Raw genomic sequence first — 14945 nt, 5'->3', positions numbered from 1 at the left:
TTTTGTTTTTTTCGGCGAGAAAGATTTTGTCATTTCTACAATTGAAGACACTCAGAACAAAAGAACATCTGTCTATTTTGCAGAAGAGTAAACACGACTATTTTTACATTGGACTCCTGTAAGAAGTTACACAGAAACAAACAATTTCTTTCTAACGTATCTTGTAAACCATAACTCCATGGAAGTCTTTAGGACTAAATTTCCAATCAAGTCCGTTTCAATAAAGCTTTACGAAAATCACTTCGAAGCATAGAACCAACAAAGCCATGTCTTGCTGTTTCAGTGTTTGTTCTTAGGCAGAGATATATTTATATATTATCGCACCATTTACATTCTTTCAGAGGCATGTTTAGTTTCTCTACAGTTTACCTACCTTTTACCAATTAGTTGAAACTCGGTATCTCGAACTCCGAAGGAACAAGATAACCGAAATTCGACTAAAAAGATATGATATTTTGTGTATGTGTGTCGGGACGGGAATGGAAAATTCCTTCGAGATAGCCAGAACTTTGAGATAAGGGAGTTCGAGATATCGGAATTCAATTGAGCCGTGCCATGAGAAAACCAACATAGTGGCTTTGCGACCAGCATGGATCCAGACCAGCCTGCGCATCCGCGCAGTCTGGTCAGGATCCATGCTGTTCGCTTTCAAAGCCTATAGCAATTAGAGAAACTGTTAACGAACAGTATAGATCCTGACCAGACTACGCGGATGCGCAGGCTGGTCTGGATCCATGCTGGTCGCAAAGCCACTATGTTGGTTTTCCCATAGCGCGGCTCAATTGTATTTTACGTATTACAATAGAGGTAGACCTTAATAGGGGATGAAAATCCCCGAGACGGTAACGTCCGTATATAGTTATTCGTCTTTGTTGTCTGCATATACTGAGACAATTTTTTGGATGTTTTCCGGTTCCGGTTTATATACACACCGCAGACTGGTTGTCTGCATGAACATCCGAGCACCCCGAATCAGTCATAGAAACTCGTAAACCGCGCTAACATGATTATTTTACTTCTTTTTCGTAATGAAAACTGTACATGCAACTGAAAAACACTTTAAGAACAGTAAGGAAGTGTAAAGGCCGTCAAGTTTCTGCGTGGAGTGCAAACAAACAAAAAAATTCTAAAAGCTAGTGCGAGAACGCTGAATGACGTCACCGTCACGGCTTCCGTAAATTTTGCAAAGTATGATATTCGCTGTAAGAGGTATGATGACACTAAATGTAAACTGCAGTTTAGAGCAAAGTTTCACTTTCTTGAGCGTTGAATATTTCTTTCTAAGCGGATATAAAAAGATAAATCCCCAATGCTAGGTGGTGCCTTAATTCATATTATTTTAGCAAGTCAACCCTTAGTCCTAGCTTTGTTGTTGAATATTTGTAGGATTATAAACGCTTCATCACGCTTCCTTAACTTCTACATCCGCTTCGAAAACAAAGTATTAAATATGAATTTATTTCTGTGTATGTATTGATTAAAACGCGGATTCAACCTTTGTTTCACATCTTCAAAAACGGAATTATGCAACATTTAAAATGTGTAATAAATGAGGCATCTCTCCGGTATGAATATTTAAGTTTAACTTGCATCGGTGTGGCATTTATAGACAAAGTAATTTCAATATGATTTACTAATAAACATGTTATTCCGTTTTTGCATAAGACTGTTTCATAAATAATTTAACTATATTTGAAAACACATTTTAAAGTTTACTTTCTATGGTGCATACAAATCAGTCCCAAAGAAAAGTTGTGTGTATTATTTCCTGCAATAAAATAACTTCGTGTACCATTACATACTCTTACTGTTTTGTTACTAACATATCAAGAAGTTAATAAAGAAAATTGAGTTTATGCGTTGCTAAAATGATAATGTTATGTTAATACATTAAACAGTCCGAACAACGAAGTCATAAAACAGTTTGCGACAGTGATTCGACTGTTCCATAACCAGAAATTACCTTTTGATATTGTTCTTAAAGAAATGTACCAAACTTTGCACGGTTCGATTATGTTTTAGAATTTGCAAGACGGGTTATTATTAAGTTTCTCAGATATCTTTCATTTGTTGACAGCTTTCTTAGAATGTCACATGTATATGTAAATTTGCGTTAATTGAACATTTTGGTTACCTCCCTTAAAAGAACCAGCAAAATTTGCGGCATTTACCCTTAAACGCTGTTTTTCAACAGTATTTCCGTTATGCAACGGCAGACAATTATCCTTCACAATGTTTCTAGGTTCTGTACCAATACTAACCTGCTGTCCGCAAGTAACTGCCAACTTCCCTACATAAATCAGAGGTGGAGGAGAAGGAGTGATTTCAGACACAATGTCTTTATCAAATCATCACGGAGAACATACGTTCGCCTTGGGTTCGAACTCACGACCCTGAGATCTGTAGATCTGCGCACTTTGAATGGATGGGTCGCGAGGTCGATATGCAGTCGCGTCAGTAAAATGGTTTAACCCTTATCCTGCTAAATTTCTATACTGGACAGGTGCATCATTCAATTTGGGCAAGACTGTTTATTATTCGAAGGGGTGATCACTGAAAAATTACTGACTGAATAGCGAACATTGCAGATAATGATCAGACTGCACGGATGTGCAGGCTGATCTTGATCTTCACTGGCCGCAAAGGCAGAATCACTTGCCGTCCGCAGGCTAAATGTCAAAATCTTTTACCCTTAACCTCATATAATATACAGGTAGTAAAGGAACACATTTACTTCAAGACAGCTTTACTATCAATTTAATCAGTTTATAATTGTCAAATATTGCACGTGGTGCAGATGCTAATCGCTGCTGATTGGATATGAAATATAAGCACAGAATAATCATTTAATCATAACAGTGCATTATTAACAAGAAATATCTTTAAAAAAGATGGTCGGCGAATTGTAATAAGGAAAGAAGTTTATAAATTTTTCATCTAACATTCATCTTTCATCTAACATTTTTCAAATTGCAAAACTAAACACCGCATTTTAACAATTCAAATGGTTCTCTTTTAATTTTTCGCAAAGGTTTCGTAGGGTTGCAATTTTGTTTCGTTTATCCTTAGACGAATAATTACAGCAGTAGTTCGACGAAGATTCATAAAGCGGTTCATGAGAAGAGGTCATTAAACGTGTTTATATTTTTAGCTAAATTGGTCCCTATCCCCATTTGTAACAAAATAGCAGGAGACCTTACGATATTGTTACACATCGAGTTTGATAAAAATCCATTACATTTTAGTGGTTAATGCGAAGACAGGCATATCTACTTTTAGCTATAGTGGTCCCTAATAGGGCCCAAGTTCCTATATAAATAAATTTGGAAGAGGACCTTATAATGATGCTCCAGACCAAGTATGACAAAGATCCACCAAGCTGTTCATGAGACGCTGTATAAAGGCATTTCTAGTTTTAGCTCTAGCAGCCCCTAAAAGGGGTCAAATGTCCCACCTGAACAAAGTTGGCTGCGGGCCTAATAAAGATGCTACAAATCAAGTTTGATTAGAATACATGAGAAAAAATCAATTAAAGGATTTTTTTATTTATTATTTTTTATTTATTTCTAAAATAGGCCAACTGATCCCGCTTTAACAAATGCATATTCGCTATTCGTGAATCTTTGGACAATGACGTCACACCTATAAAAAGTGAAGGTCAAGCAAAACATACAATTGTTATTATTTCAATATTTCTGTTTCATAAGCAAATTTTGACCGCATAAGCAAAGTTTGACCGTAGTTATATCACATAGAAAAACTGTATGCAACGTACCTTCATTTCAGTGTAAAATGAGATTCAGTCATTATATAGCATATATATAATGAAACAGATTTCAACTGAGTTCAATACTTGCATACAATACTAAAAAATAATATTCATATATAACAAATCAGTTAAATAATTTGTAACAAATATATCAAAGCAAACAAGTACTCATTTTAATATGCAAACTGAATAAGTCACAAAAGCAAGAAACCTTTTCATATACAGACGACAATTGTAAGGAAAATCTTTTAAAAAGCACTTCTCTACATAAAAGACTCTTATCACACCCTTATTCATGTGATACGCAGACCGTATTCAGCTCTTTCTTTAATCTGATATATGTTGGTATTTGAACAGGTTTTTATCATATTTATTAAACTTACTTATTATTTTGAGATATATCAATATTCTTGCTAAATATACTGAGCCAAAGTTGGCTTTAAAAGTGTGAGCAGCGTCGTTTAGGATAAACGCTGTGTCTACATTTCACTCAGCGTAGCACAGTCAACAGAGTGAAAGAAATTGACACTCTCGTCCAATCAGGCAGAGTGTTGCATAAATCTTCCGTTTTGATAAATTATCTATAATGCGTTATCAAGTAGTTTGATTAGCAAACTGAAGTCACGTGGCATAGAAAAACGAAAACGAATTTAGACGGCGTCGCCGAAAAATCCCTACAGTAGCTGCATCCAAGTTCCAAGTTCCAAGTTTATTATTAAATTATCAGTATGTACATAACATAAACATGAGATTCACATTCTAATAATAATAATAAAGACACATGATCAGTAGAGGACAATTATACCGTGTTCAGACTACGTTTTTAATCCTACATTAACTTGGGTTTATTTTTTAAACTCGTTTGCGTCCACACTATATGTGGTGTAAAATGTGAATTTTGTAAAGGTCAAGTGGTTTCTGTAATGTAGCATTAAAACTACCTCGGGAGGTGGTTTTAATACTACATTAAAAAGTAATGCTACATTATTTTACAAATGTGAACGCAAATGTGGGTTATAACTGGTTTTACAATACCAAATCCACAGATCTTACCTTTTGGAGGAAGAATACCCTGTGTTTCTCTTTTGTATCAAACAATTGATGCTGTGACTGGCAAAAGTAATTGGACTGTTGTTGAAACAAAAACATTAAATTACGATATGGAGTCATGCTGACACTCAAAATGGACAATAGATGGAATGAACAGAAATTCTTAGATGAACACAGAAGTTTAAATATTGATGAGCCCTTCTTGTTTCTGTTAGCCTCAATTCTTTGTAACCTTTTTTTGCTTATTGCAAGATATTTGTTAACTTCCAACATTGCATGTATATATTTAAACCACATTTCTTTGCCTAGTGTGGACGCAAACTAGATTGTATTTTGATGGGTTTTGAATGTCAAATACCAATTATAGCCAATTAGTGCCTAATAAAAATAAAACCGTTCTTCTAGTGTGAACACGGTATAAAACTACCTTGGGAGGTGGTTTTAATACTACATTGTACATTAAAAAGTAATGCTACATTATTTTACAAATGTGAACGCAAATGTGGGTTATAACTGGTTTTGCAATACCAAATCCACTGATCTTACCTTTTGGAGGAAGAATACCATGCGTTTCTCTTTGGTATCAAACAATCAATGGTGTGGCTGGTAAAAGTAACTGGACTGTTGTTGAAACAAAAACATTAAATTGCCATATGGAGTCATGCTGACGCTCAAAATGGACAAGAGACGGAATGAACAGAAATTCTTAGATGAACACAGAATTTTTAATATTTATGACACCTTCTTGTTGCTGTTAGTCTCAATTCTTTGTAACCTTTTTTGCTTATTGCAAGATATTTGTTAACTTTCAACATTGCATGTATATATTTAAACCACATTTCTTTGCCTAGTGTGGACGCAAACTAGATTATATTTTGATGGGTTTTGAATGTCAAATACCAATTAAAGCCAATTAGTGCCTAATAAAAATAAAACCGTTCTGCCAGTGTGAACACGGTATAATGGTATGACTTGTACCAACAGCACGAATCATACATACTAGACAAGCATGTAGTCACTCCTTAATCTATTAATATAACTTTACTTAACTTAAACATTTTGATATCTTGATGAAAGGGTTTAGCAGGGAGTCCAATAGCACATTCACTAATCAGCCCCTGTGTCTATTTTTAGAATGACCTGAATAAACCCAGGTTTATGGCTTTAGGATTCGGACAAACATTCAGAGAGATGTGTGTTATTTATATAGACTCAATGAATGTTATGTGATGGTTGAATATTGTTATACACATTATTTTTTCTGTTTAAGAACTGTAAATGGATTCAGACATGTCCTAGAACTCTGTTGACTGAATTACAGAAAACATTTACTTTACCTGATGTTATTATAACATGCAGTAAACTGTTTTCACACCAAATTAGATTATATCTTATTCGTGTTGAAATTTAATTAGACTGACTATACTGAGAGCTATGACATTAGCTATAAGATGTCAGGGCCCGGGTGGAGGAGAGTTATCAACGTTCAACTCGAATCTCTTCTCCATTTACCAGAGATGAGCAGAGTGCGCCACCCTCCCGTCAGCCAGAAAACACTAATATTCAGATGTCCGATTCTTCTGAATCTTCAGATGACGAACCGGTAACCTTAGGGGAACCTTCTCAGATTCCAGTAGAAATTAACACTGCTCCTGGCTATTTACTTGGAGTCCACCCACCCATCCAGCAATGTGTACCTCCGGAACCCTCTGACAACGAAGATTCAAACATTGACAACAAAGCCTAGGATCACGTGGGGAACGTGACCTATTTCTGTGACAAATGTGTAAACTTGCCGTGTTCCTCCAATCAACTGTTCTGTATTCATCTTTCTGAAAAATATAAAAGTGGAATTAATTCTTTAACTCTTGGATCTAAAACAGTCAAAACTGGAAATGAGGAATTATTTGTCAATTTGGATTTAAACAAAAACTGTGAAAATGCATTCATCAGCAACTGTGAAAATCGTAAGTCAAATGAAGCTTGTGAAAATACTTCCACTAACTTTGAAAGTGCCACACTCAGTCATGAAAACGTTTTAACTTGTAATTTATCCATGGTAAATTCTGTATCAAATAACTGTAGCCCAGCAGGTAATGAAAAACTTAAGATAGGCTCGCTGAATGTGTGCGGCCTTAAGGCCAGGCTTAACATTCCAGAATTCCTTGATATGATCTCTCAGTATTCTATTTTATGCATGATAGAGACAAAACTAGATATGTATGATATTATTGACATTCCTAATTATACTTTTTTTTCAAAACCAAGGACAAAAAATGTGATAAGGAAATCTGGCGGAATAGGGTTTTTCGTTAAAAATTCTCTTTTAGATAATATTGAAATACTGTCAAGTGACAGTGACTACATTTACTGGCTCAAGATTAAAACAGATGAGTTACATTTTGTAATAGGGGCTATGTATGTACCGCCTGAGCAGTCGCGTTTTTTAAATGAGGATGAATATTTTCTGTTTGAAAATGATATTGCAAGCAAATGTATAGAATTTCAGAACGTCTTATTATTAGGTGACACAAATGGGCATACGGGCTCGCTACCTGACTATGCAGAGTTTGATGATTTTTTAATTAACCATTTTGATTTAGATGAAAATGTTTTTAACCAATATCGATTACTAAGCGATTATAATATCCGACTTGATAGGTCATCCATGTGTACCAAAGTTGATAGGCTTGGACATAAGTTGTTAGACATATGCAGATATAACAATTTATTCATTCATAACGGAAGGATAGGCTCTGATCGCGATGGGGCATTTACATTCCGAAATTTATCGGTTATTGATTATTCTATTTCGTCACTTCCGGTTCTGCCCATGATTGAGGACTTTAAGGTTTTAGAAACAGATCCAATATTCTCAGATGGTCACTGTCTTTTAGAGATTTGTTTGAGTACAAATTGTACTCAGGCTAACGCAGCAAAAGAGAAAACAGCTTGTGACACACCGAATTCAATTCGCCCTCCGAAATGGGATAACAGAAAACAAAACGATTTTTTTAATAATTTAAATACGTCACTTTTAGATGAAATAGACACAATGTTACGGAATGATAATACTGAAAATTCTAAATTAGTTATTAATCAAGCTACCGAAAATATATCTCGTCTTTTTCTAACCTCAGCGGATTGCACTTTTTCCAATGCGAAATATTTTAGTAAAAATAAATCTAACAAACCATGGTTTGGGCCGCACTGCAAACGCGCAAGGAATAAATATAACAGGGCGAGAAAAGATTATCAGTTAAATAGGTCGATGTTAAATAAACACAGACTAAATGCGACCAGCCGAGCGTATAAACAAACAATCAATACCTACCTGAGTAAGCATAATCATAGTCATGAGAAAAAGTTACGCGACATGAGCTCACATAGACCGCGAGATTACTGGCGTCTTCTTAACAGTATTAATAAAAAGAAAACAGAAACAATGCCTAACATCGAGTCTTTTTATGACTATTATAAAACGGTAAATGAAACCCGGCACGAAAATTTTAATGAACCTTATGATGACTCGTTTGTTCCAAACATACATAATTTAGATTCGCTAAATAGACCAATTACAGCGGACGAAATCAGAAAATGATTTCAAAATGTAAGAGAAATAAAGCGACGTCGCCCTTTGACAAAATATCGAACGAATACTTAAAAAGTACGACCGAATTGATGCTTCCCATTTACTGTTTGTTATTTAACAAAATCCTTGACACAGGTATCTTACCCGATATATGGCTAATGGGTTCTATTCAACCTATATTCAAAAACAAAGGTAGCCCACTATCACCCAGTAACTATAGGCCCATAACTATTTTAAGCTGTTTAGGTAAACTTTTTACTTCGATACTAGGTGACAGAATTAAACTATTTTTGAATGATAACACTTTGTTACATGAAAATCAGGCTGGTTTTAGAGCTGATTACTCTACGATAGACCATATATTTACACTAAATTTTTTAATAGAGAAGTTAAGATCAAGTAAGAAAAAGTTATTTTGTTGTTTTATTGATTTTTCTTCCGCCTTTGATTTAGTTTGGAGATCAGGTTTATGGAGTAAAATTTTTAAAAGTGGGATACGTGGTAAAATATTCAATGTTATAACCAACATGTACCAAAATATTAAGTCTTGTGTCTCGGCAAATGGACAGAACTCTGATCTATTTGAAAGTCATTGCGGGGTTCGACAGGGCGAGAATTTGTCTCCAATTATGTTTTCATTGTATTTAAATGATTTAGAAGACTTTTTATCCACGAAAAATGCAGGAATAAATTTAAATGCTGAAATTGACAACGCAGTCGTATTTCTACAACTACTGGTTTTACTTTACGCAGATGATACTATTGTTATTAGCGATAACGAAAAAGATTTCCAAAACAGCCTAAATGATTTTGCTTCGTATTGCCGCGCTTGGAAGCTCAATATAAATTTTACAAAGTCCAAAATTATTGTTTTCGGAACTAATAAGCCACAGAATTATAATTTTCTGTTAGGTGAACAAGTGGTTGATGTCGTAAAAACATATAAATATCTAGGAGTGCTGTTCGCATCATCGGGTAGTTTCTTACAATGCCAAAAGAATATTGTTTCACAAGCAAATAAGGCAATGTTTGCACTTTTTTCAAGAATAAATAATCTAGATCTTCCCGTAGATCTTCAGTTAAAGCTGTTTGATCACACCATCTTACCAATACTAACTTACGGGTGCGAAGTGTGGGGCTATAGTAATCTAGACATGATAGAAAATGTCCATTGTACTTTTTTACGTAAAATAGGAAAATGTAGGAGCAGTACCCCTAGGTATATGCTGTATGCAGAATTTGGGCGATACCCGATTGAAATTATCATTAAAGCTAGAATGATAAAGTTTTGGAATAAAATAATCTTATCCAAGCATTCTAAAATTGTTTATATTTGTTATCAGAACATGATACAGTCTGTACACGCTTTTAAACGGTCATCTTGTATTAAGAGCATTCTAGACAATACTGGCTATTCCTGTTACTGGCTTAATCAGGCGACATTAAATTGTAAAGGTATCGATATTTTGGTTAAAAGGGTTCTAACAGACCAGTTTAACCAGCAGTGGTCAACTTCCCTAACTGGATCATCAAAAGGTACAGGCTATAGCCTATTTAAAGATAAACTTCAGATGGAAAGCTATTTGTTGTCGTTGCCTTGCTCGCTCCGACTAAGTCTCCTGCATTTCAGAACAGGAAACCATCGACTTCCGGTTGAAACCGGGCGCTGGCGACAATCTCACGTTGCACATGAGGAGAGAAAGTGCCCACGGTGCCCACTTAACGATATTGGGGACGAAATGCATTACCTCTTAATTTGTCCTTTCTTTACAGCTCTTAGGAATAAATATATTCCTCATAGATTTTCCCATAGACCAAATATCCTGAAATACAAAGAACTGATGACGTGCAAAAATGAAACAATTATTCATAATGTATGCTTATTTGTTAAACATGTATTGCGAGAATTTAAGTAATTTCCTATCTGTATACACACCTTTCTTAAACAGTGTTTACTATGTACCAAATGATTTAATAAGATTTAACAAACCAGTGTAAGTCCATGCATTACGAATTCTTGTTTGTTTGCATTTCAGTCAAGAAAGAAAATAAAGTACCTTCGTGTAAGTCCACGCATTCCGAAATCTTAATCCATTTTGATATCAGCATACGGAAAATGTACTTTCGGACTTATTTTGTTATTACAATTTAAGATAAACTCTCGATAGTAGCCTCCATTCATAAACTGTACACGTGGATTCCGTGATCTTCGCGCGCCCTGCGAACTCGTCCAATCAAAACAGAGTATATGCAAACCTAGCTACTTCTATATTACACAACAAAAATAACGTGCCATATAATTTGAAAGCAATGTTTGTTTTTTGTTGTTTTATTTTTCAACTTCTATTTTTGCTTTTGTCTCTTATTTCTACTTGTTATTTAAATCTGACATTATGTTATTGATATTTTTCATCGTATAGTATCAATTTTTTCTATTTAAAGTGTCTTCTTGATTTGATCACTTCCCCTTCAGAAATTACCACTCCCGTATGAACTTTATCAGTTATGTGTATTTATTTGTTCACATGTATTTACACCATGTAAACTGTGACTCTGAATAAAAGTATTGACTTGACTTGACTTGAATAATAATTCAGGAAAACTTGATGAATAAAAAATAACATTAAAAATTGGGTTTTAGCTAAGATTATCATAAAATCAAATGATATATTGTTCTGTATTATCATTGGTGAATGTAAACAACAGACGACACGGATAGGAAAATAAACCATCTGTTATTGAAGCCTTAGATTGAAATCTATATCAATAAAGAAAATACATATTAGATTCTAATATGAAAGTTACATAAAGTGATCTGTCAGCATAAAACAATTTTTCCTTTTTTGAGAACCAGAGTGGGGAGATCATGAACAACTGTCTTACTTTGTAAGATGTAAGAAAATTTACTTTTATGTTTAAACTAAAACATGATCAGTATTTTAGCCAACTCAGTGCGACCAATCCAGATGTTGCGAGTTTGATCTCAGTGACAATTTGACTAGAGAGAGTAAATCAGAAATAATTTGTTCTCGATCCAAATTTTGTGGGGAAGTTGTATGACAGTTTACATTACTTCAGAGACTCATGATACATAGCCTAAATATGACTAAAATGATAATAATGCCGCAACAAACAATAAAAAAAAAAAACAAAAAAAAACAAGTAGAATCTGTCAGAACAAATGTTACAAATTTATATATGTAACAAAAATTAAAAACAATATATTTTTCTGCAATTTTTTACAATCATTCAAGATCATATAAATAATTATTATGTGTAAAAGTTACTAAATTCAAATTTGATTTTCCGTCTTAAACAAAAGCAGTGATTGTTACAAAATATAATCCATTTATTATCATTAACAAATATCAACTAATAACATTGTGGAAGATAATAGTTTAAAAGTTTGTCCAGCACCTTCACTAGGAACATTAATTAAGTAGCTTAAAATGGGCTATAAAATTACAATAAATTATTTTTTTAAGTTATACTATCGTATGTATAAATCATGCAGATGTTCTTATTTTAACTGCCCTTTTCGCCAATTGTTAATACATTTTATAAACATTTTTTACTAAGAGTATTGGCAAAAAGTCTCAAATAAATATGTATACATGATCAATTATTACATGTATATTCCATTCATGATTATATTAAAATGATACGAACAAAATGCACCAAATATTCAACCATCTCAGTTAATATGCATTTTAGTGCCTTAAATATAAACAAATTTTGCAACACTGGCCAGGTACATCATTTACTGTGAGATAAGAATGTGCATATGCAATCCTTACAGTAATTAACTCTATGTGCTATAGAATTCTACTGTCCGAAAACCTCTGAGCCACGAGTGTTTGTTACTAATAATAGAGATGACCGCATTGAGTGTGACGTAGTGATAATCTGAAAATGTGTTTGTACACAAATCCGTTGTATATTCTATTTTTAGAACTGATAAGACAAAGATCGGGTGGGCAGACGCCGAGCGTCCATGTTTTTTTGTTAACAGTGATGTTTTTCAAACGGCTTAAACTTTCTTAAAATACAAATAATATCAATATATTTTTGATCAATGGAAAGAATATAAAACAAGCAATTTATTGATAACTTTTAATCATTATTTCGAAATAAAATGGATTAATTATGGACGCTTAACTTACAGTGTTTTTTCTAAAAGTTTAGAGCATAGCTACGCCGCTATTAAAATCACATGTCATTTAAAACGGTTATTCATTTTCAAAAGATATTTGAATAAGAAAATATGAAAATCGTAAGCATTTCAAAACTTTTTGAATTTTTAAAATCCATAAATGAACGAAGAAGTTGTTAAAAATTGAAAATTCCGATCCCATACACAAACGATGTAAAAATATTTTGTTTTACCCACCAGCAGATAAACAGGTGTTGATGCGTGACGTCAGGGCGATCATTTAAGCTGTAAACAATCCATACGGTCTGAATCGCTTGCAACAAACAGGTTCCGCATTGCTGAGCACATGAATATACACATTTTAAAAATATCAAAACAAACAGTAAATTGTGATTTACACAGGTACAATAGCGAATTTTGTTAACAAAGTAAGTGGAAGCTCTTTTATTATTTATTGATTTTCATATGTATTTAGGACAGCTTTATTTTGTGTTAAATATTTAAGCACTTTTGAACGTGAAAAAAGTGCTATATAAATGTGGTATAATAATAATAATATATGTTAATTTGGTTAAGATATCAGATTTTGAAAAATGATAACTGTGGAACAGGCTGGTAACATTGCCCGATCGGGCTTACAACACAAAAATTAATATTTCTTGACAAATAATGAAGATATTTCTTTCAAACTTGGTCAATTTATTAAGCATTACATATAATGCTTATCAAGATAGAAACAACTTTGTTGCCTTTAGTTTAGTTCGAATTACTTCCCTTTTTCAGATTTTTATGTTGCATAATTTTTAAAGTCCAAAAATAATATGTTTTAATGCAATGTTTAAAACAGAAAAAGGTTCAATGGCTTTCTATTGCTCCAAACTTGTGCGCCAGTACCTTTATTCTATATATTTAGTGTAAATACTTTGTTTCTAGTGCAGATGTATGAGCAATTTTTTTAGGACTAACATTTCTCTATAATGTTGTAAGTGAAAGCAGAGTAAAATGTATACATTTATGTACTAGCGCAATAATTTAGAGCATTAGAAAGCCATTTAACCCTTTTTTGTTTTAAACTTAGCATTAGAACATTATTTTTTTGGACTTCAAAGTTTATGCGTCATAAAAATCTGAAAAGGGGAATAATTCTGCCAAAGATGAAGGCAACCAAGTTATTTTTATTCTAATTTGTATCATTTCTTATGCTTAATAAATGGACCGAGTTTGAAAGAAATATATTCATTATTTTTCAAGAAATATTACTTTTTGTGTCATAAGCCCGATCGGGCAATGTTACCAGCCTGTGGAAGTAGAAATTAATGTCTGGTTACAATGTTGCCGACACAAATGTCTCCTTTCCTTTACTGTTGTATAGTGTTAATGAAATACTTTTATGTTTAAATATTTTTGCAGTGTCAAGGATGTTTGGCTGCCCTAGTTAAGGCATCGCCTACAGTGGCAGCCATTTGACTCAAAATTTTACATGCAAATTTTCATAAAAATGAAAGATGACTAAGTGGTAACTATAAAGTCAATAAATTTGTCATAATTATGTTTTAAATTTCTATGTGAACATATGCAAGTAGAAGGATGTGCATTTCACTACCTGTATTATGCCTTAATTCGATATTTTTTATGACAAAATTTTGCAATTTTCTCTGCAGTCAAACTCAATATATATTCAATACATTTCAAAGATAATTACAGCCAATTGTAAAGCAGACCGTGAAGAATAAAGTCTTCAGAAATTATTTTGAAATTTTACCTGATTACTGAATTATACACAAAAATCCCAACACCATCAATTTATCCAATTTGTGTTATCTGTTCACACATAATTTACATGTATATAAACAGGTGATATTATAGGATTATGTATAGGTTTACCTGGCTACCTGTGGTCAGTAATGCATGTACAAACAACATTTTAAATTAAATTTACATGGGGTTGTCTTTTTGTGTCTAATGCAATAACCAGGAACAATTTCGACAAAAATCCATAAGAGTTTGCAGTATACTTATTGTACTATGAAATTAACTAAATTTTGTCTTGTGTAATATTTTTTATATTGGAGTTCTACTGCACACAAAATTTCAATATTTTGGGGTAAATTTTCGGTCTAAACGAGACTCAAATATTTTACAAGCGGCATATGTACTATAAATCATCATATGCTTCTTACGTTGATGATAATTTGACCAGCTGTTAAGGCTTCAGTGCAATTTTCAAGAGAAAAATACTCGGCCTGAAAATATGAACTGATACTGAGTTGTGACTGTGGCGATGCCTTAAATGTAATATGCCGATTCAGTTTAGGATTCATTTCTGAAACACAACTCTTATAGCAAAATAAGCGTATTTATAATGTTGGAAGTGTTTGCAT

The 14945-nt window shown here is 33.3% G+C and overlaps 1 protein-coding gene across 1 annotated transcript in view; it reads right to left on the bottom strand.

Annotated features, from left to right (window-relative positions):
• LOC123529505 (P-selectin-like) overlaps nucleotides 1-14928 on the bottom strand; it is a 90268-nt gene extending 75340 nt beyond the window's left edge. Inside the window, exon 1 of the mRNA XM_053522206.1 lies at nucleotides 14327-14928. The gene's annotated coding sequence lies outside the window, so the exon portion shown is untranslated. The remainder of the gene's footprint in view (nucleotides 1-14326) is intronic.
• Nucleotides 14929-14945: the final 17 nt, after the last annotated feature.

This window comes from Mercenaria mercenaria, chromosome 13 (genome assembly GCF_021730395.1).
Source record: "Mercenaria mercenaria strain notata chromosome 13, MADL_Memer_1, whole genome shotgun sequence".
In the NCBI taxonomy this organism is placed as follows: Eukaryota; Metazoa; Mollusca; class Bivalvia; order Venerida; family Veneridae; genus Mercenaria; species Mercenaria mercenaria.
The sequence above is the reverse complement of the archived record's forward strand: the minus strand, read 5'-3'. Positions and strand labels throughout refer to the sequence as shown.